Source organism: Beta vulgaris, chromosome 6 (assembly GCF_026745355.1).
Source record: "Beta vulgaris subsp. vulgaris cultivar EL10 chromosome 6, EL10.2, whole genome shotgun sequence".
NCBI classification, from domain to species: domain Eukaryota; kingdom Viridiplantae; phylum Streptophyta; class Magnoliopsida; order Caryophyllales; family Amaranthaceae; genus Beta; species Beta vulgaris.
Window position 1 is genome coordinate 38,961,178 of NC_079207.1, and position 22,642 is coordinate 38,983,819.

At 36.8% G+C, this 22,642-nt stretch overlaps 1 long non-coding RNA gene across 1 annotated transcript; it reads left to right on the forward strand.

Moving 5' to 3' along the window:
- The first annotated feature begins 21,015 nt into the window (after positions 1-21,015).
- Positions 21,016-21,585, forward strand: LOC130591698 (uncharacterized). Its single transcript, XR_008969711.1, has 2 exons — positions 21,016-21,153; positions 21,315-21,585. It is a non-coding gene; the product is annotated as an uncharacterized LOC130591698 (long non-coding RNA).
- Positions 21,586-22,642: the final 1,057 nt, after the last annotated feature.

Genomic DNA, 22,642 nt, shown 5'->3' on the forward strand with positions numbered 1-22,642 from the left:
AATTATAAAAAAAAACATTAAAAAAACTAATTTAAAGAGACGAACGACTGAAATTTGAAACTAATTATATAAAAAAAATAAGATCTCAAACCCTAAAATTTGAAAAACCTATAGAAGATGGCGACAAAATCTCGAACGACTGACGAACAAAATCTTCGCTTCAATCTTCGCTTCCTTCTTGGCAATCAAGAAATTTGGGACAAACACTGACGATATTAGAGGGAAATTAGGGTTGGAGGGGTGAGAGAAGAGAGAGAAATAGTGGGTTAGAGAGAAATAGTGGGTTCGAATTATCTGAGGGTGTGAGAGGAGAGAGAAGAGAGGGGTGAGGATCTGAGCGAGAGAAATGGCGGGGTTGAGAGGAAATGAGAGACGCGTTTTGGGGGGAATTAGGGTTCAAATAAGTTTATAAGGGTTGAGGGCTTTGAGGCGCGTTTTTTTTGTTGGGCCAAACTAAGGGAATGAGGGCTTGAGGCGCGTTTTTTGTTGGGTCGAAAATCGGATCCGGTTTTGGGCCACAACCGCATCTGATATTTTTAATTGATGCGGTTTGGGCCAAACCGCATCAGTTACTTTATGACAGATGCACTTTTTTCCACTAGTGTGTATAACATTAATTTTTAGTGTTGCAATCTTCATAATCCCTGGATGTTTGAAACAATTCTGCATGTTTTTGTTGAAACACATGGTCATGTTGTTCACTTGTTCTCGTATACATGGATGGTATTTCTTGAGAAATTTGCCATTTAAGGCTCTACCTTTCACATTGCCATCTATGTCTTTTAATAGGTATGCATTTCCATGCATTTTCTTAAGAATGATAAAGGGACCTTGCCACTTAGGTGACCAGTTCCCAAGGTGGGGATCTTTGTAAGTTGTTTCTGGCAAAAACATTTTTTCCAAACTTTATCATTTTCTTGAAAGTCTTTAGACATCAATCTTTTGTTGCAGGACCTAGTAACCTTTTCTTTTTGAATTCTCGTTTTATCCAAGGCTTCTTCCTTAATTTCTAAAGCCTCCATAACTTCAATGTTCATTGCTTGTTAATAATCATCTCCTAATAATCCCAGTTGTTGAGCTACCCTAGATGAACTTACATTCACTTCAGCAGGGATTACTGGAGTGTGTCCATAAACTAAATTAAAAGGAGTAACTCTTGTTGCTTCCCTTTTAGAGGTCTTATAGGCCACTAAAGCGTATAGCAACAATTCATCCCACTTCCTTGGATTATTATCTACCATCTTTGAGATTTCTTTCACTATGATATTATAGGTAGCCTCAACTTGACCATTTGCTTGAGCATAGTAAGGTGTTGAATGCAACATGGTAATCCCAAATTGAGTAAGATAGTCCAATAAGTGGGTTGATCAAAAGTTATAGTTTCTGGAATCTTAAATCTTGTGAATGTTTTTTCTTCCAACAAATTTATTACAACTTGTGTATTGATCTTGTTGAAAGCGTGAGCCTCTACCCATTTGGTAAAATAACCAGTCACCACTAGGATGTATGAATACTTCTTAGAAGATGCAGGATTAATTTAAGTTTAAGGATGTACTTTAATTCTGAGGCTGGTGCCCTACTGATGGGTCCAAACTTTTGACATCTTTTGCAATCGTTTCAATAATCTATACAATCCTTTCACATAGTAGGCCAATAGTAACCATGTTCGTGCAACAAGCATCTCTTTTTTAACCCATTTTGATGGGCACCACATAGTCCATGATGAATATTTGCCATGAGGGTTATAGCTTCTCCAGCATCCACACATTTTGAAAAGTAATCCTTCTGGATCCTTTCTGTGTAGCTCACGAAATTGCATGCAAAATTTGGTTGCAGCAATTTTAACTCTATTTGGCACTTTTATCCCAGTTGGGTTTTGGAGATATTGAATAATTTCATTTCTCCAATCCTCATCCTCCCTTAATATTGTTCTTTGATTTTTCTTTGACAGTTTCATTAAGAGGATCTAGGATCTTTTCCTGAAGAATAACATCTTCATTTTGTGAAGGTATCTCTTCTCTAGAAGAGCTATTTGGGATAACTGGTCTGTTATTCCATTTTTTTCTTTAGGAATGTGTATGAAAGTAATCTTCTTAAATTGTTTAGACAAATCTTGTGCCTTCTTGCTACATACATGTGATACAAATGATATACATTTAAATTCCTCAGTCATTTGATAAATTACCAACTGAGAATCTCCATATACCTCGCCTTTTTAGCCCCTGGTTCTAATAGAAATTCCAACCAAATCAATAAAGTTTCGTATTTTGCTCTATTGTTAGTGCAAGGCGATAGAATATATATTTTAGCTCTTGCTGTCTCTCCGGTGTTAGATCCATCAAAGAACAATACCCATGGAAGGATGTCCTCATTAATGATTCCAGATTCACAGTAAGGATGGGTTGCTAAGAAGTCAGCTAGAGCTTGACCTTTTACTGCCTTTTGTGGTACATATGCTAGGTCAAATTGTAGTATATGCAAACTCCATTTGCTTAACCTGTCTTTTATGAAAGGTTGGGATATTATGTATCTTATGACATCTGTTGGAGACACCACTTCTACTGTAAAGGCCATGAAATAATGTATGAGCTTAATGGATGCATCATATAAGCACAAACACTATTTTTCTGCCATGGCATACCTTCGCTATTTGTCATGGAGGATTCTACTTAGATAGAAAACGGTCTGCTCATGTCCCTTTTCGTTTTCTTGATTAAGGAGACTACCAATAGAATCTTCACAGGCTGATAGATACAAACTTAATGGTTTTACATTTTGCCTTGGAAGGATCAATACAGGAAGACTTGCCAAATCTTGCTTAATTTGATCAAAAGCCTTTTGATGCTCCTCATTCCATTTGAAATCTGATTCATGTTTTAATCTCAGTAGAGGTGAAAATTTTTTAGTCTTCCCGGCTAGATTGGCCATGAATCTTATAACATAAATGACTTGTCCAAGGAATCTTTGCAGTTCCTTCTTGTTGGAAGGTGGCTTAGCTGCCAATACTCCTTTTGCCTTATTTTGGTCAATTTTCATTCCGTTTTTATGGATGAGAAATCCTAAAAAGCTACTTGCCTTAACTCCAAATGCACACTTAAGTGGATTCATTTTTAGGTGATATGCTTTCATCCTCGTAAATGATTTAACCAAATGTTCTTTATGTCTAAGAAAATCATTTGATTTCACGAGTATGTTATCCATATAAAGTTCTATAATCTTACCAATCATATCCTTAAAGATTGTGTCCATGTCTCGTTGGTATGTAGCACCAGCATTTTTCAAACCAAATGGCATGGCTACGTATTAAAACAAACCTAGTCATTTTAGACATCTAAAAGCTATTTTATTACAGTCTCCTTGTACAATCCTAAATTTTTGATATCCTGCGTACTCATCTATAGAATATATGTATTCATATCTCGAGGTTGCACTTATTAGAAGATCAGATACAGGCATAGGATATTGGTCTTTAGGTGTTGCTTTATTTAAATCGCTAAAGTGAATGCAATTTTTTTCTTGCCATTTTTCTTAACTACTGAGACGTTATTACAAATCCAGTCAACATATTGGCAAGGCCTGATGAACTTTGCCTTGAGTTGTATAGGTTATGTTAGTTATGGCGCCAGTCTTCTATGACTTTAGGCCACAGGCTTATATCCTTATTTGATAGGTAATTTATGTTCTATGATTTTCCTATCAATACCAGGCATTTCATGATGCTCCCAAGCAAAACAATCTTTAAATTCTTTTAGATTTTCAATTATTTCATATTTTTCTTATAAGTGAGAAGCTTACTTATGTAAGTAAAACATGGATTTTTGTTATCCCCTAAATGTATTTCTTCTATTGGATCATGAACTTCCTGCTTAATATCCTCACTTTTAGCTCATACTTTCTCATCATCTTCTTCTAGAGATCCAAATTCATGTAGGGTTGAGCAACATGTACTAGAATTTATGAGAAAATCCTCTTGGTATTTTCTAAAAACTAATTCATTCATAACTTGATCAACAATAGGGGTAAACCCATTACAATATTCTTCCTGATCTATAGACATGATAAACTTGAAAAATATAGTCTAACACTATAAACTAACTAGAGCTAGTGATTGATTATAGCTTGATGCTTGTTGAGTAAATTCATATTTGATTGAATATCTTCAACTTATGAGACGTCTTCGATTTCTTGAATGAGAATTGCACTTGAGTCTTCTATCTCTTGGTGAGTTTGTGACTCAAGTTGTAGAGCAACCTCAATCCTGATAGTGGGAACTGACTTTAGAGAGTCCCTGATAAAAACAAAATCAAGAGATGTGATTAGGCAAACTTTCTCATCTGCTTGTAACATTTATGTTAGTCTTGGACAAACACTTAAGCAACTACAAGAGGGGGGGTGAATTGTAGTTGGAGAGATTTTCAAACTTTTTGCGGAAATTAAAGAATGAATAAGTAAGAAGGAACTAATTGCACGAATAAAGAAAGAATTGGGAACACGAGATTTTTCTAAGGAAAACTTCCTAGGCCCAATAGGAAGAAAATCCTTGACCACTAGGGATTTTGACTCAATTCTCTTTAATCACTTTTAGGCCAAAAATCTTTTGTACAACCTAAACTTGGACCAACTCTGTTCCTCTAGGAACTTGTTTCGAGTCAGCCTATTCCCCCTGAACAGTTCACTTCTCCCTTGACTTCACTCGAAGTCTTTTCTCTTTCTCTCTTCTCTTTCTCTTTCTCTCTTTCTCTCAAGAATGATTACAGATTATGATTCTCTCAACAAAATCTGTAATACATCAATGTCTAAGAAGAAGAAAAACCGAGCAAACTTTCACTAAGAATATTACATAAAAATTATGAAAGTTATACTAAAAGATCATTACAAACATCAATTTATAGTGACCTATTTACTTGATTTCTTCTCCACAAACTTCTCCATGTTCTTCTCCATGAACACACATTCTCTTAGCCACTTCTTCATTTTGTCCGTTGTAATCTATCCGTTGGCAGTTGAGTTTGTTGGGCTTCCACGATCTTCTCCATGATCTCAGCCACTTCTCCATTATGACACGCCTTCCATATAGTTAGGTTGTTGTGGTTCCTAAATTCTAGGAACTACCTCAACGTTCACTTTTGTTGGCTCTGCTGCTTAGGTTAATGATTTGCGGCTCCATATTTCTAGGAAAATATCAAAGCTGCGCATACATTTCACTAAACAATATATTATGGAATCTTCATATATTTCATTAGTTATCACTATAATATAAATCGGATAACACAAGTAAATAATAAATAATTTTAAACTTGATTAAATACTTAATCAAACCTTCGTAAAATATTTACTATTTCATTTGTGAACCTTAAGAACATTTATTCGTATTAAAACTAGACAAATAAAATAAATAAAACAAAACAAATAGAGAACTAGAACTAAGACATAAACAAGTTACTTCTAACAAGGAACCTAAAAACATAAATAAACTAATAAAACATTAATTATATGTCATTATCAAAATAGCGAAATAACAATATTCCACCTTTTTTTATTATGACAATTAATTAAAACAAAATTTAAGGTTTTTGTTTTTGAAAAGCAACTCCTAGAAAAAAAGGAAATAAACTACACAAACTAACCTAGTGTAAACAACTTTACAGACAGGGAACAGAAACAACATAGGTAGGAACAGAGACAAGCAGAATATCAAGGAACTATGACAAAAATTTTGTTTTTTGTACACACTTTATCTCTTCCCCTTTGTCATTATCAAAACCAAATGTTGTACCTGCAGCAATAGAGAGTCAACAGTCTAGGCCCCAAGAAGGTTGCTCAAACAGATATCTCATAATATTAGCCATCCAAACACACAAGCATAATAGGCAAGCAGAAAGAAGTATTAGGGACAGCAAAAATCAATCATATGCAGTAATAATGAGAAAGAAAATGAAGAAAGCAAAGAAAAAATCAAAAGTAATTCATATGTCTCAGAAGGACATAAAAAGTAGAATCCAAAAAGTGTTTAATAATTACACCCAAAAAAATTGTTCAAAGTAGCCAGAGATAAAGAAGTTAGGATTTGGTTCGTTTGAAGAGAGAGGAGACCACCGAATCTATCTTGGAAAGCACACCATCCACCTTGTTCCTGATCCCAGTATCAGCATTCTTGAGTGCAAGTAGTTGATCCTGCTGCTAGAGTCGAGAAATGAACAGTAGCTTCAATTGCATTGATCTTGGTGTGTAGGAGGGTCAAAGAATCCTGAATTTCCCGGAGCATCTTGTTAAGTCCAGTTGTAGAAAGTAAAGGGAAATCCACGGCAGTAGAAGGAACATGATCAGAATCGAGGTGAATAAAGGCAGTTTCACCTTGATCTTGTTCCTTCTGAACTTGGACCCAGCCAACCTTTGGCTTTTTCTGACAGACCCACTGGCAACCCCTTCTTCATCCAACTTTCTTTTACTCCCTACCTCAACCTTAACCGGGGTTTTTTCTCTCTCACACTCTAGCTTCCCATTTACCAACCTCAAACTCAGCCTTGATAAATTTCTTTTGTAAGATTATTTTCGGCTCAAGAGAAAAGGAGGGCTGGAAGGGAGTTTAACCTTGCATTGTTTAAAGACATAGGACAGTAGATTACCATAACCCACTTTGGTGTTGTGGGTAATGCAGTAAGAGAGATGGGCTATAATCAGTGAGGGAAGGTTGATTTTAATGTTTTCAGCAAGGCAATACATAATGGAAAGATCCATTAGGCTTGCCTGGGTTCTTTTGGAAGAGCGAGGTAAAATAAAACGCCAAACTAACTGAAACAGCAGCTTATGAAATGGAGATAACTCCTTTTGATCTAAAGATAAAGCATTAGAATGGCCGTTAAAGAAGGCAAGAATTTTGGCAATTGACTCCATTTATATTTAACTTAGCCCTTCCCTTAATGTAATCCTTTAACCCTCATTCGGAATATCAAACCAGTCCCCAAGTTTCTTCTCAGTGATTGTAACAACTGACCCATTAACAAGCGAACACACACACCCTCTGTTATTGAAACCAGAACAAAATTCTTTCATCTCCTTTTCATAAAGACCCTCATCTATGCTAACAATTTTCAACCACTTCTGAAATTTTAAAATTTTCAACAACTCATTCCATTTAGACTTTTTGCACCATGCAATGTCTACACAAAAACCCACAAGAAATTGCGAAGATTTTGTTTTCTTACCTCTTTTTGTAGGTACAGCAAGTTCTTGTTCGCTTTCAATTTCATGATCATCATCTTCCTTTTTCGGGAGAGAGAAATTGGTGAAGAAGATGCCGTTTTTGACCCAGAAGAATCTGCGTCATTCTTGGAGGATTCTTGAGCACTTTCTTCTTCAGGAGATGGTGGTTTCTCTTTCGGTAATTTTGCATGTGCATCAGAGGTTTGAGTTTTGGAAGACATGTTGACAGAGTTTTGTGAGGTTGAAGATGAGAATTAGGAAGAGAGAGAGACTTGAGTTGATGTGTGAGAATAGTGAAGGGTCAGTGATTTGATGTGTTAGGTTTATAAAGTAATCATGATGCCTGTGAAAAGAAGTGGAAGGAGTGGTTTAATGAAGCGGTTTATGGGTTTTCGGAAGGCAATTAATGAAGTTACTCCTCTTAACTCTAGATTAATTGAACGCTTAATTTTGGGCATAATTCAGAGTGATGTGTTTAATTTTTGGACGGAAGGTGTGAAAAGAAAAGAAACAAGGAAATTTTGAAAAAAAAATTTACTCTTGCATATGATAAAATTTTTGTCCATAATATACAAACTACAAGCATACCAAATATGTGTAAGGACACTAAGGGTAATATTCAGAGACATATGTGAGTCCTTATACTTGACCCTAGGTGTATGAAAATTAATTCATGAAGATTGCAGTACATACTTAGTAAGAAACAATTTGGGGGAAACCATATCATGTGCAATTTAAACAATCTTTATCATTCCTAGTTCCAAGCGTATCTTTTCAAACCTGTCCCTAGATAGAGGTTTAGTCAATATGTCAGCTATTTGATTTTCAGTAGGACAGAAATCAACTTTGACTAACCCTTTCTCTACATTGTCTTTTAGGAAATGATGTCTAATGTGTATATGTTGACTCTAGAATGATGAACTGGATCCTTCGAAATGCAAATAGCACTAGTATTGTCACAAAATATAGGAACACACTTGAATTTTATGCCAAAGTCACGTACCTGTTGCTTGATCCACAATACTTGAGAACAACAGCAGCAGCAGCCACGTATTCAGCTTCTGCGTGGAAAGAGCAACGGTATTTTGTTTCTTTGAGCTCCAAGAAACCAAGCTTGATCCTAGGAACTGGACAATACCAGATGTGCTTTTGCGATTCACCAAGTCTCCAGCATAGTCAGCATCGGAATAGCTTACAAGATCAAAGATGTCACTTCGAGGATAGAACAAGCAAAGATCATCACTTCCTTTCAAATATCTAAGAATCCTTTTAACAGCTGTCATAATGGGATTCCTTAGGATTTGATTGGAATCTTGCACATAAACCAACACTAAAGGATATATCAGGCCTACTTGCAGTTAGATAGAGTAAGGAACCAATCATACCTCTATAGAGTTTCTGATCTACGGACTTACCACTTTGATCCTCATCTAACCTTGTACCTGTTCCTATAGGAGTATGGTTTGTTTTTGCTTGATCCATTCCATATTTTTTCAATAACTCTTTTACGTATTTTTGTTGATGGATCATTGTCTCCTCTCTCAGTTTGCTTGATTTGCAAACCAAGAAAGAAGTTTAATTCTCCCATCATACTCATTTCAAATTCACTACGCATTAACTCAGCAAATTCTTTACAAAGAGATTCGTTAGTTGCACCAAAAATTATATCATCCACATAAATCTGAACCACTAGGATGTCTGTTCCTTTGGATCGAAGGAACAGGGTCCTATCAACTTTGCCTCTTTAAAATCATTAGAAAGTAAGAATTTTGAAAGTCTTTCATACCATGATCTAGGAGCTTGCTTAAGCCCATAAAGAGCTTTATCTAGCTTATAGACATGTTTGGAAGATCCGGGTTTTCAAAACCAGGAGGTTGTTCCACATAGACGTCTTCAATCAAATATCCATTTAAAAAGGCACATTTGACGTCCATTTGTACAACCTAAAACCCTGAATGATGCAAAGGCAATCAAAATTCTTATTGCCTATTCTAGCTACAGGGCGCAAAGGTTTCATCAAATCAATACCTTCTTGTTGATTGTACCCTTTGGCTACGAGTCTGGCTTTGTTTCTTATGACTGTTCCATGTCGTCTAGCTTGTTCCTGAAGACCCATTTTAGCCCAATTACCTTTTGGTTCTTAGGCTTGGTCTCTAGGTGCCAGACCTTGTTCCCCTGGAACTCATTCAGTTCCTCTTGCATGGCGTTGTGATCTCGTGGTTCTGTCATAGACAAAAAGGCATGGAAAGCACAGAAATTTTTCAATTGGGATCTCGTTTGAGTTCCCTTTTCAATATCACTTACTATTAAATCCAATGGATGGGATTTTAAGTGTTTCCACGTCTTGGTTCAATTTTCTTGTCTCTGCTCCCTGTTGAGGAGCTTCATTCGTTTCGTCTTCTGGATGAATTTCTGGTGCCTGTTCCTCCTGTATAACAGGATCAGGAACAACTATCTCTTCTTCAGAAATATGCTTTTTGTCGTTACCTGCAGGTGTTAGTTCCTCATCAATGTTTACTGACTCCTCAATACGAGTCAGTCCTATTTCAAAGTCATTTTCATGACTTGGTTCCTGCAGAGAGTTAGTTTCATCGAAAATACATGGTACTTTCCTCAACACACATTGTTCGTTTGTTGTAAACTCTATATGCCTTACTACTTAAAGCATATCCAATAAAAACAGCCTCATCGCTTCTAGCATCAAACTTTCCTAAATTGTCTTTACCATTATTATGTACAAAGCATTTACAACCAAAATCTAAAGTATGAGATATTGGGTTTTCTTCCTTTAGTAGCTCATAAGGGGTCTTAAGATAATAGGTCTTAGCATGACTCTATTGATATATACGTATGCCGTATTCACTCTTCAGCCCAGAAATTCTTGGAAGATTGCTTGCTATTATCATGTTCTTGCCATGTCCTCCAAAGTGCGATTCTTCCGTTCTACCACGCCATTTTGTTGTGGGTTCTAGGAGCTGAGAAGTTGTGATCAGACCTTCTGTCTGCAAAACTCATCAAATTTGAGTTTTCAAATCTCTACCATGATCAGAACGCAAGTGCTTAATCTTAAAACCACTTATTCTTTGAGTTCTTTTAGCAAAGTTAACAAATTCTCAAATGTTCATCTTTGCTATGAAGAAAAATAACCCAAGTGTATCTTAAAAATCATCAACTATTACAAGTCATATCTCTTACCAGATCGACTTTGGATTCGAACAGGGCCACACAAGTCCATATGAATCAATTCAAGGGGACTTTGTGAGCTTACCATTTTCTTTGATTGAACGAGGATCTAACTTGTTTACCTTTTGCACATGGTCCACAAACTTCATGGTTTGAGACTTTGATAGTTGGTAATCCAATCACCAAGTCCTTACCACTTAGCTTCTGGAGTAATGTCATCTTGCATGACCACATCTTTTATGCCAAAGAAGTGGTTCATTATCACGGCACTTAAACATGTTAGATTGTTCCTAGGAACAAGGTTGAGATCAACAACATAGGTGTTCCCTTTCCTTGTTCCTTCTAGAATTTTGGTACTGTTCCTGTATTCTTACTATACAATGTTCATCAGTAAAATTTACATGTTCCCTTTGTCGCAAAATTGAGAAATACTAAGCAGATTATGTTTTAAACCCTCGACCAAAAATACATTGTCTATGGAATGTGACTTGACTTTCCTACCTTCCCATTGCAACTATGTTACCGGTAAGATTGTCTCCAAAGGTCACAGTTCCTCCATCATAGGCTGAAAGCGAGAGAATTTCTCTTTATCTCCTGTCATGTGTTTAGAACAACCGCTGTCGAGGTACCACAGGTTGTTCCCCCTGACTTTAGCCTGAATCAAAGCAATCAGTCAGTGGTAGGAACCCAGTTTGACTTGGGTTCCTCTGTTGGGCTAATTCTCTTAGCTTTCCAGACTTGCTTTATTAAGTGGGTATTCATTTCAATATGTTCTTCTCTGGAGGAACAGTCAGACACTAAGTGTCCACTGTTCCCAAGTAAGAGCATATTCGGCTGCTTGGAAGATCAACATATTTTTTCATTTTGTTTTTTTCTTGTGATTGAAACCTAGCCCACTTCTTCCTTCATTTTTATATTTTTGTATCCAACTTACTGGATCAGGAAGAGTTCGTTCTTGAAGTTCCATTTTCTCTTTAAGTACAAGATATTTACTCAAAACTTTTTCATGTTCGAATTTTAATTTTCGAACTCGGATCTTGTATTTATAGAGGAACTGGTTCCTTCAGGAACAAATAGTTTCAATTCAGCCATTTCCATATTCAAGAAGTAGTTTTCATTTTTAGCATTTTCAAAAGCTTCTCGAATACGTCGGTTTTCATCAAAAACTTCAAAGAATCTTTCTTCAATGTTTGCATTCACTGTTTTAAACCAATTTGAATGTCCTTTGGTGACTTCAAGGCTTTTTCTAAATTTTCTTCTCTAACACAAATTGCCTTGTAGTCATCTAAGGTTTCCAAAAGTAGTTTTATTAATTGATTCTTTGAAAGTTCTTTTAACTCTTCTTCATAACATTTATGCGTACCTTGTTGTTTGGCAAGTCTTCTTCTTCGTCTGTTTTTGCCATGAGACATAAGTGTGCTGTCTCCTCTTCTGGTTGTTCCTGCTCCTCGTCTGATCGGATTCTCCCCAGGCAGCTACCATGGCCCTTCTCATATCAACTTTTGAGAAAGGTTTTTGTTGTTCCTTTCCCTTCTCCTTGTACTTTCCTTTGCCTTTTCATTTTCCCAGAGAGGGCATTCTTTATGAAGTGATCCGGACTTCCACACTTGTGACAGCTTAACTTTCCTAGGCTTTTTCAGTTCTTCCCTTTGTAGTTCTTGTTGAAGAACTTTTTGAATCTTTTCACGATCAGTGCTGCTTCTTCATCATCAGTATCTGAATCCTCCAATCATCGGACTTGAGAGCCAAGGCCTTAGGTCTATTGAGTCAACTTCATGAGTTCCTAGATGGATTTCATGAGCTAACAAGGAACCGGAAAGTTGCTCAATATTGAATGTGGTGAAATCTTTAGTTTCGAGCAACGCAGTGACCTTTGCCATCCATTTTTCATCCTGAGGAAGACTTCGTAGAACTTTATGTACTTGTTCCTCAGGGGTGATGATCTTTCCTAGAGATTCAAGCTCATTTATGATGTTGGAGAATCTTGTGAGCATCTCTTGAACAGACTCCTTAGGTTTTATTTGAAATAGCTCATATTTGTGCATGAGCATGTCAATCTTCGATCGCTTGACTTCGTTGTTCCTTCATGAGTAACTTGAAGAAGTTCCCACATTTGCTTGGCTGACTTGCATCCCATGATTCGATTGTGTTCATGGGGACCAAGACCAAGTGAAGAATTTTTTTGCCAAGTTGTTCATCTCCATTTTGTCGAAGTCATCTTTATCAAATTTGGAGAGAGGTTTGGGGTGTCTTCACCTTTTTCATTTTTCTCTGTGACTTCGAAGTCACCAATCTCTATTACTCTCCAAACTTGATAGTTTTCGGCCTTGATGAAGATTTCCATACGTTCTTCCAGTATGGGTAATACTTGCCATTAAACATGGGTGGACGCTGAGTTGAGTAACCTTCTTCCAATCTTTCTCCTGATGTGTTCATCGTTTCCAGGAACTAGCTCCTCAGTGTTAACTGATTTTGGAGGAACTAGGCTCTGATACCAATTGTTAGTCTTGGACGAACACTTAAGCAACTACAAGAGGGGGGTGAATTGTAGTTGGAGAGATTTTCAAACTTTTTGCGGAAAAATAAGAATGAATAAGTAAGAAGGAACTAATTGCACGAATAAAGAAAGAATAGGAAACGAGATTTTTACAAGAAAACTTCCTAGGCCCAATAGGAAGAAAAACCTTGACCACTAGGGATTTTGACTCAATCTCTTTAATCACTTTTAGGCCAAAAGACTCTCTTTTGTACAACCAAACTTGGACCAACTCTGTTCCTCTAGGAACTTGTTCCCAGTCAGCTGTTCCCCCTGAACAGTTGACTTTCCCTTGACTTCACTCGAAGTCTTTCTCTTTCTCTCTTCTCTTTCTCTTTCTCTCTTTCTCTCAAGAATGATTACAGATTATGATTCTCTCAACCCAATCTATAATACATCAATGTCTAAGAAGAAGAAAAATCGAGCAAACTTTCACTAAGAATATTACATAAAAATTCTGAAAGTTATACTAAAAGATCATTACAAACATCTATTTGTAGAGACCTATTTACTTGATTTCTTCTCCACGAACTTCTCCATGTTCTTCTCCATAAACACACGTTCTCTTAGCCACTTCTGCATTTTGTCCGTTGTAATCTATCCGTTGGCAGTTGAGTTTGTTGGGCTTCCAGGATCTTCTCCATGATCTCAGCCACTTCTCCATTATCACACGCCTTTCATATAGTTAGGTTGTTGTGGTTCCTAAATTTTAGGAACTACCTCAACGTTCACTTTTGTTAGCGCTGATGCTTAGGTTAATGATTTGCGGCTCCATATTTCTAGGAAAATATCAAAGCTGCGCATACATTTCACTAAACAAGATATTATGGAATCTTCATATATTTCATTAGTTATCACCATAATATAAATCGGATAACACAAGTAAATAATAAATAATTTTAAACTTGATTAAATAATTTAATCAAACCTTCGTAAAATATTTACTATTTTATTTGTGAACCTTAAGAACATTTATTCGTATTAAAACTAGACAAATAAAATAAATAAAACAAAAACAAATTAGAGAACTAGAACTAAGACATAAACAAGTTACTTCTAACAAGGAACCTAAAAACCGAAATAAAACATTAATTATATGTCATTATCAAGATAGTGAAATAACAATTTCATAGGCATAACCATTCAATTGAATTAAAATCTGATGGAGTGATGATGGAATAGCATAATTATGATGCAACTAATCTCTTCCTAGTATGGCGTTAGAGTTAGTACCATTTTCTACTATGAAGAAAGCAGTAAAGGTATTTTTAGTTCCTACTCTGATCTTTAGAATAGCCATTCCTTCAACCTTTTCTGATAGACTGAGAAAATCACTTTAGTTGATTTGTATATTATGCAAATCTTTTCTAGTTTTTCATAATTAATTTCATAAATACAGAGAGCGGTATGATATTTACAGTCGCTCCGGTATCTACCAATACTTTGCCTAAACGAACCCCCTCAAAGTCCACATTTAGGAATAGAGCCTTAGTATGTTTATTATCAACATCGTTTGATCTAAAGATTTTATCTATAATTCGCTTCTCTAAATCAGCTTTAAGGATGATTTACTAAGCACTCTTTTCTGTGGTGGATTCAAATAAGAAAATAAACTTCTAGAAGAAGTAACTTTGAATTTACCTGCTCTCTCTTCTTTTTCAACTTCATCTGCCCATAATGCATGTAGCGGTGGATTGGAATCGTGGATGGTCCTCTAATTTCTTGAATTTCGTTGGTAGCATGACTACGTTACATTGCATGTATTGGCTCTCATTAGCTCCTGCCTAAGGTTCAGTCATTAATGTATCTCCATCTATCAATAAATCATCGGTTTTTTCACCAGGTACCCCTGAGGTTTCTTAGTATTAACCTGGTATCCTCACGTTTTTCAAAATTCACCAGGTGACCCTGTGGTTTTGAAAAATTCTTGACATAACCCCACCGTTAACTTTTCGTTAAATATAACCCTAAAAAATTTAATTAACACTAATTTCTAACCCTACCCTAACCCTAACCCCTAATCCTTAACCCTAACACCTAACCTTCCCACAACCCCCTCCCCCACCTTCCCACCACCCCAGCCCCTCCCCGCACCCCGCGCAGCCTCTCCCCCCACCCCCACCCGCCGTGCATCCCCTTCCCTCACCTCCCCCACCCACCGCACAGCCCCTTCCCCCACCCCCCCACCGGCCTCGCTGCCCCTTCCCTCTCCCCTGCAGCAGCCACGAAGGTCCTCTCTCCCTCCCTAGTAGAACCCACGTACGCAGCCCCCCTCCTCCCTCAACTCAAACTCCACTACACCATTTCTATTTTTCAAACCTCCATTTTCAGTCTTACCAATGGCTTCCTCACCTTTAGAAAACCACTAAATCTCTTACAAAACCACCGAAAACACACCGTCGCCGTAAAAACTTCCTTCTCCAAAACCTCCATTTCACGTCGGCAACGAAGAATGCAACAATAAACGTTGATTTAGGAGGGCAGCGCGGCGGAGGGGAGAGGGAGGGGGAAGGGGGCTGCACGGCATAGGGGGAGAGGGAGGGGGAGGGAGGCTGCACGGCGTAGGGGGAGAGGGAGGGGAAGGGGTCTGCGTGGGTTGTACCACGTAGGGGGGGAAGGATGGGGATGGGGCCTATGTGGCTGCTGCAAGGGAGGGGGGCTGGTGGAGGTGCTGGTGGGGTTAGGGTTCGGGTTGGGTAGGGGGTTGGTGGGCTTGGGGTTGGGGTTGGGGTTGGGTGGGGTGCTCGTGGGTTGGGTTAGTGTGTGTTAGGGTATTAGGGTTAATTAGAGTTAATTAGAATTAATTAGAGTTTAATTAGGGTTAATTAGAGCTAATTTGGGTTAATATGAATGATTTGGATGGAAACCTAACGAAGTTGACGGAAAATTAACGGCAGGGGCATTTCAAGAATTTTTACCAAACCTAAAGGGTACTTGGTTCATATTGGAAAACGCGAGGGTACATAGTTAATATTAAGAAAACCTCAGGGGTACCTGGTGAAAAAACCGATAAATCATTGTCTGATACCAACAAATCCAGATCTTCGGATCCAAATTCTAAATCATAGTCTTCATTAACACCATTTCTCAAAGCCTCTTTCATAAGAGATTCTTTTACTTGATGCTACTGGTCATCCATCTTTAAATATGATGAATTAGGATGATTTTCTTCTGGAGGCAATAACGTTGTGATACGAACTTGAAAAGCTTCCTCGTCATTTCTAATGTTGGTGTGTTGCACGTTTTGAGTAATGATTTGAGGCCTAGTTACAACATCCTTGATGCTTAACTATTTCATCCTTGATGACCTACTCTTATGTAGGTTTTGATCAACTTAAAGTGATGCTACCCTTACCACTGACTTAAGTCGTGCATCTCCTTGATTTCATTTGGATTTTTCCTTTCTTTTTAGAATCTTAGGCACAAGAGTTTTTGGATTTTTCCTTTCTTTTGATAATCTTAGGCACAGGAGTTGGACTTAGGTCCATTTCTTTTCCTTTTGACGAAAAGTACGACCCATGGCCATTTTTTTCCTTGGTCCTTGACTTCTGGACCTTTTTTGGAATGGGCGCTGATAAGAAGGTACATATGTTGGATCATTTTGTATGACCTGTGTTCTAACAACTTCAAAAGTTAGTTTGTCTGCACATGATAAGCACATACATCCCTTTTAATCCCTCTATTTCCCTGGTTTGAAACGGGAATTTCTAAGCGGCTTCTTTGTAACTTTTAGCTCTTTCCTCATGCATCGCCAAACTTGGAGTTGATTTAGAATTGGCAGGAACCTTAGCTTTGGCTAAGCTGATCCTGTATGCTTCTATCTCCATGGCCTGATGCTCTATTTCTGAAACAACTAGTCTTTTGAGACTCAATTGTCTAGTAAGGAACCATCTGATGACTTGGCACTGGTTTGTTGTATGCAACCCATTCATATGCCATCTACACATGTCTTTTAACCCTTCATAATTAGCTATCTTTGACATAACCAAGATTCCTTCATCAAGCAGCCTGTTGAAGAGTTGGTTACCAATTTCGGTAGCTTGATATGCTTGTAGAGTAATAGTAAAGTTATTGTTAATTTCCACCATATTACAGAATAGTTTGAATGGTTCTCCTACTCTAATGGACCATGATGTTTTTCTTATCAATTTCATCCTGAATTTTGTATCTAAACACAATACATTCAGAAGTATCAAGGGTTACTGCGTCATGCCATTTGCAATATTTTTTACCCTTAACTTCGTCGATAGTTTTTAATTTATGCCTTCCTGTTGAGTTCCCTGTTTTGAGTTTTGAGTGATGACAAACCACATTGAACTATTTCCTCATGCATGTTTCCGTTTGCATGTGTAGGTGCCAAAGTACAAGTTCAATGGATAGAAAGACGAAGCTTGTGAAGCCAAGTCTTGAAGAATTGCTTGAAGACCAAGATCATGTTGTAGCACATTTAGGTATTAGATGCAATGTAAGTGGTATAAAGGTGTTGATGCACTATAAAGGTTTGAAACTAGAGAGATGAGTTAGTTGTGGATGACAAGAAACCTCAGTTACTTGTCATACACAACTACAAGTAAACTTGGTTGATTGGAACAGTCTGGGAACAGACTGAACCAGTCCTCTAGGGTTTATTTCTTGCATTCGTATTTTGGGAAAGTTTTCTTTCCACGCAAAATTGATTTTCAAAATACACGGATGCATGGTTTGTTGTGTGAGCAAGATTTCTTAAGTATGGTAAGTGTGTTATATGATATTATACTGATTTTATTTGTTATCAAATAAAATCAGTGAGTATATTTTCCTTGGAATAATTTCCATACTTTCGAGGAAAATATACTCTCATAATATCATGTAACATTTACTTACCAAAGGCTTATTTAAGGAGTTCCGCTAGCACAAAAACGAGTGGGCTTTTGCACGCATATTTTCAGTATACTATAAGCAAAAGCATTCTCTCTCTCAAGCTCTCAAACCTAGCATAAATCCTAATACCACAATAAGGACTAAAACTACTCTAATTCTAAGCGTATTTAGGCTGTTTGTTTTTGAGAGAAAAACTGGTTGTATTTGAGCATTCTGTAAGCTCACTTTGCTGGGGAAGTTGATTAGGGATCAACTTCATTTGAACCATCATAGTTGGTGGTTGGGTCGAACTTCCATAAGTGGAAGTTGGGGAATCATCTTGTGCATAGGTGAATAAGTGATTGAGTGTAATTTTTTTGTTATTCTGAGTTGATTAATAAAAGAGTGAGTGAGTGGAGGACGTAGACTTATCAGAAGTCAAACCTCGTTAAATCCTTGTGTTGTTTATTCATTGCTTTTATTTCCGCTGCTAGAGAAATGTTCCTTTACTGTTCTTACTATATTCGAAAAATCTACAACATTCGGACAAACACTCAATTCAACCCCCCTCTTGAGTGTCACTTGCACTTACAATTGGTATCAGAGCCTAACTTCTTGAAAGGGTAACACCTAGAGAAGGAAGACATAATGAATACTCAAGAGATGACCAGCGGATCTGGAGGATTAAGGTTACCCAAGTTCAATGGAACAAATTATCCTTGGTGGAAGATTTGCATGAAGAATCTAATCATTGGCACTGACTATGAGTGTTGAATGATTATCAAAGATGGTCCACGCAAGGTTGCTTATAAGGCTGATGGAACAGAGAAGAAGGAGAGTAAGTACACAAGTGCAGATCTGAAAACTCTCGAGAAAAATGCGAAAGCCATGTAATTACTTCAACAAGGTATTGCTGATAATGAGGTAAGTCGTATCTTAGCATGCTCTACTGCAAAAGAGATATGGGATACTTTAGAATTAGCCTATGAAGGCACTAATGAAGTCAGGAGATCTAAAATTGATATGCTAATGTCTAAGTATGAAACTTTTGATATGAAACGAGATGAAAATATAAGAGATATGTTTACTCGTTTCATGGCAAGTATTAATGAACTTAAATCTCTTGGAAAAAACTTTACTAATGAGGATTTGGTAAGAAAGGTATTCAGAAGTTTGACAGGTAAATGGCTGCCCAAGGTTACTGCTATCCAGGAGGCTAAAGATCTATCCACCTTGTCCATGGAACAACTTATTGGGTCGTTGATGACTCATGAGATGTTGGTGGATTCAAAGGAGGAAAGTACAACCAAAAGTCGTGGGTTAGCCCTGAAAGGTGAAGAGAATGATGAAGATCTTGATGAGATTGGACTCATGGCTAAGAGGTTTGAGAGGAGTCTTAGAACGCAGTTCAAGGGAAAGTCTTGGAAGAATAAGGGCAACACAAAGAAGACTAGTATCAGCACTGGTTGCTTCAAATGTGGGGAAGCTGGACACATGATCAAAGACTGTCCAGCATGGAAGAATGACAAAGGCGGACTGAAGGAGAAAAGGATGACAAAGAGGGTTATGCTAGCTGCCTGGGGTGATTCTGATTCAGGTGGTGAAAGCGAGGAGGATATCACTACTAGAAAAATAGCCTTTAGGAGCGCTTAAATAGCAACACTTATTAAAAAAAGTGTTGACTCCAAGAATTGATGGAATAAATTGAGCACTTTTAACAAGCGTTGCCAATTTCCAATATTTTGTGAACAAAAAAGTTGTACATAAAATAAAAAAATTTACAAAACTCCCACCACTAAAGCAGGTAACGTGAAACTAGGAAGAAAAAATAAAGCCCTAATTCACTCCAACTCCTTCTCGTTCAGCAACTCCAAATTCTCTGAAAATTCAGTCGAACAAGATCGAGTTTCACGTTCGAAATTTGAACGACTCCAATTAATTTCAACAAGATCCGGTTTCCTTGAACTTTCGCTGCTCCAAGGAAGGATTCCAATCCCTTATTTCTCTCAACAAATAGGTATTCTTTTTATCAGAATTTTACTCATTTGCAATTCGATTTATGGATTAATGTTGCTGGTACGAATTTTTTGGTACGAATTTCATTGAGTTCGAATTATAATGAATCTTGCTGGTATTTCTTTCTATGTGACTTTCAGTCAATTCGAATTATGAATGGAAAATAATCGTTCTTTAATTCTGAAATTGCAACTTTGATTGACTGGGCTGTCTTTTTATCCCAATACTGAAAAATCTGGATTTTGGTAAACTCATTGTCTATGTGCAGTTTGATGATCGAGTTATTGATGCTGTTATGAACAAGCTTTTCTAAAACTACAAAACCTGGTGCAAGTATTGGGGACGAAAACACATTAAGGTGCGAGATTTTAGTCTCTGTTCTAAATCATTTGATATAATTGATGAGATTTCATAAATGAAATTTGCCTGCTATAGAAGTTAGAAGATTATTGTGGCCATGCTTACAACTATGGGGTATAGAGTATAGAACTTTGCTAAATCACCCGATTTTGATTGAATAGAAATATATATTAAATAACACAAAAAATGATTTTCGTTTTATCTCTCAACATGATAAGATTATCTCTGTATTTTACGATTATTGTGTGCTTTAGTAAATCTCAGGCAGATAAAGCTGCAATGTTCAATGTGTAAAAGTTTTGTGATTACGTTTCTGTAAATACAACAGGTGTTTATTTCCTTTTCTCCTTCAATTATTGAACTCCATAGCTTCTATGTGTTTTGAATTTAATGTACTACTGTAAGTAGGGCAACACATATTCAGGAGTTCTACTGATTGAGGGTTGCGCATAATTTTTTGATTTGTTTGTATGTTAGATGATATTTCAGTTGGAGTTGGTGGAACTGATTAGTTTTCTGTAAAGTAAAAAAAAAATAGTCATATGTGATTTGATATGGTTTCTCTTATCACTTACAAATAGACTCCAGATCTGCGAACTTATGGAATCTTGATGTTGGGTTTGAGGAGGAGCTGAGAGTTAAGGTACTAGCTAAGTAGCTATAGCAGTAAAGTAACCAGGATAAATTCTTTGTGGGTGCCCAATTCAGCATTTTTATCAGTCATCTCACTCATACATCGACTTGAAAACTAGCTTATTCTAACTGAGAACTTGATTCTACTAATCCATGAATATTGCACATAAAAGATACACCTCACTAGAGTTAGTGCAATAATCCATTGCACATGAACCATTTGTCTAATTCTTCTCACACAAATTTGTCATATGATTCATAAATGTTCTATGCTAATTGTTAGTTTTATGCTTGTTGGATGTAGGCTGCTAATAAAGCTTCATCTTCTGGAAATGACAACTCTCGTTGATTATTTAATTAGCTAGTTGGATTTTTGTCGAAAGGTAACATTCCTAGTAAATCTTAATTATTGTTTTTTTTTTGTTTGGTAAACATGGCTTTCATTCATTAACTAATATCTTATTTCTTGTTTGTTAAACTAGTATGTTGCATGTTTGTGGCCTTTTTTTTAATTACTTCTGTTGACATTTTTTTTGCCCCTCAGATTAATTTTGGATGCACCAAAACGAAAAAGTGAATGTTGAAGATTTGAGGACATTGGAATTTCTGTTTGGGCACAAGAATGAAGACATATTAAGTTTTGTTATTATTTAGTTGGATTATAAATTTTAACATTTGTTGTTCTATATACATTGGTTGTACCTTGAGTTTGTCTAAATGAGTTAGACTTTTTGGTTATTTTTAGTTTGAAGATTTTATATAGAGTATTAAACGATTAAATTTTTTCATTAATCAATATATTATATTTTGGTTCACTTGCAAATGTTAAACCAATTTGTAATTTTAGCATTGAGATCATAAATTAACTCTAGCGGCACTTTAGAAGTGCGGAAAGGATTATACGACGCTTTTAGTGGGTCTCCATAGCTAAAGAAAAATAGTAAATTGTATCAGATCTTGTTCAACGCTTTAGGAGCGTAGCTTCCTTATTACAACGCTAATAAAGTGTCCTAGCAGCGTGCTTGAAAGCGTTCCGAACTAGCGACGCATTTATCCTAGCTATACCGACGCATAAATAAAGCGTAGCTACAGGGTGTAGCGACACAGGTAAGCGGAGCACTTTTTAGTGCGTCTGTAAAAGTGCTTGTGACGCTTTATAGCGTTGTAGTAGGCTATTTTGATGCGTTGCTGAAAGCTAATTTCATACTAGTGGATGAAGCCCTAGTTTGTGTGACTGCACTGATTGGGGACATAGAGCAGAGGCAGACCTGTTCAGGGAGAAGGGGAGACATATGTCTTATGGTAGGAAGCAGCTCTTCCGATGAAGAACAGGAACTATTTTTGATATGCAAGAACAAATGAGATACTGTGATAGAGATGAGTTACTAGACTTTATTGATTCTGCTATTGAACAGAATGTTAAGGGAAATGCTGCTTATAAGGCTAACAAAAGAAAGTTAAGAGAAGTAATACGAAATTTAATCCTAAGTGAAAGTCGTTCTCCTAAGCTTGAACTTATTTGTACAGAACTGAAAGAGAAAATTTCAGAGCTTGAAATAAGTTTGGATCAGAAGAATATCGAGCTTGAGATGCTAAAACCTCAATCAGATTTTTCCAATACTGAATTTTATCAAAACAATGATAGAGGGTTTAGTAAACTCAAGGAGGCTGAAATTGATGGTATAAATTTCGAGTTACTCAAATAGAAAAGCTTCAATTTAGAACATTCTTACTTAATTTTGGCTCATAATTATCAGATTGACGATGTGGAAGAATTGTTCAAAGAGTATGTAGAATTGAAAGCTTCTTTTGCTAGCACAAGTGGTCCTAGTGTTAATGTTGAAGACTTATGTTTTGAATATGAGGGTAAGA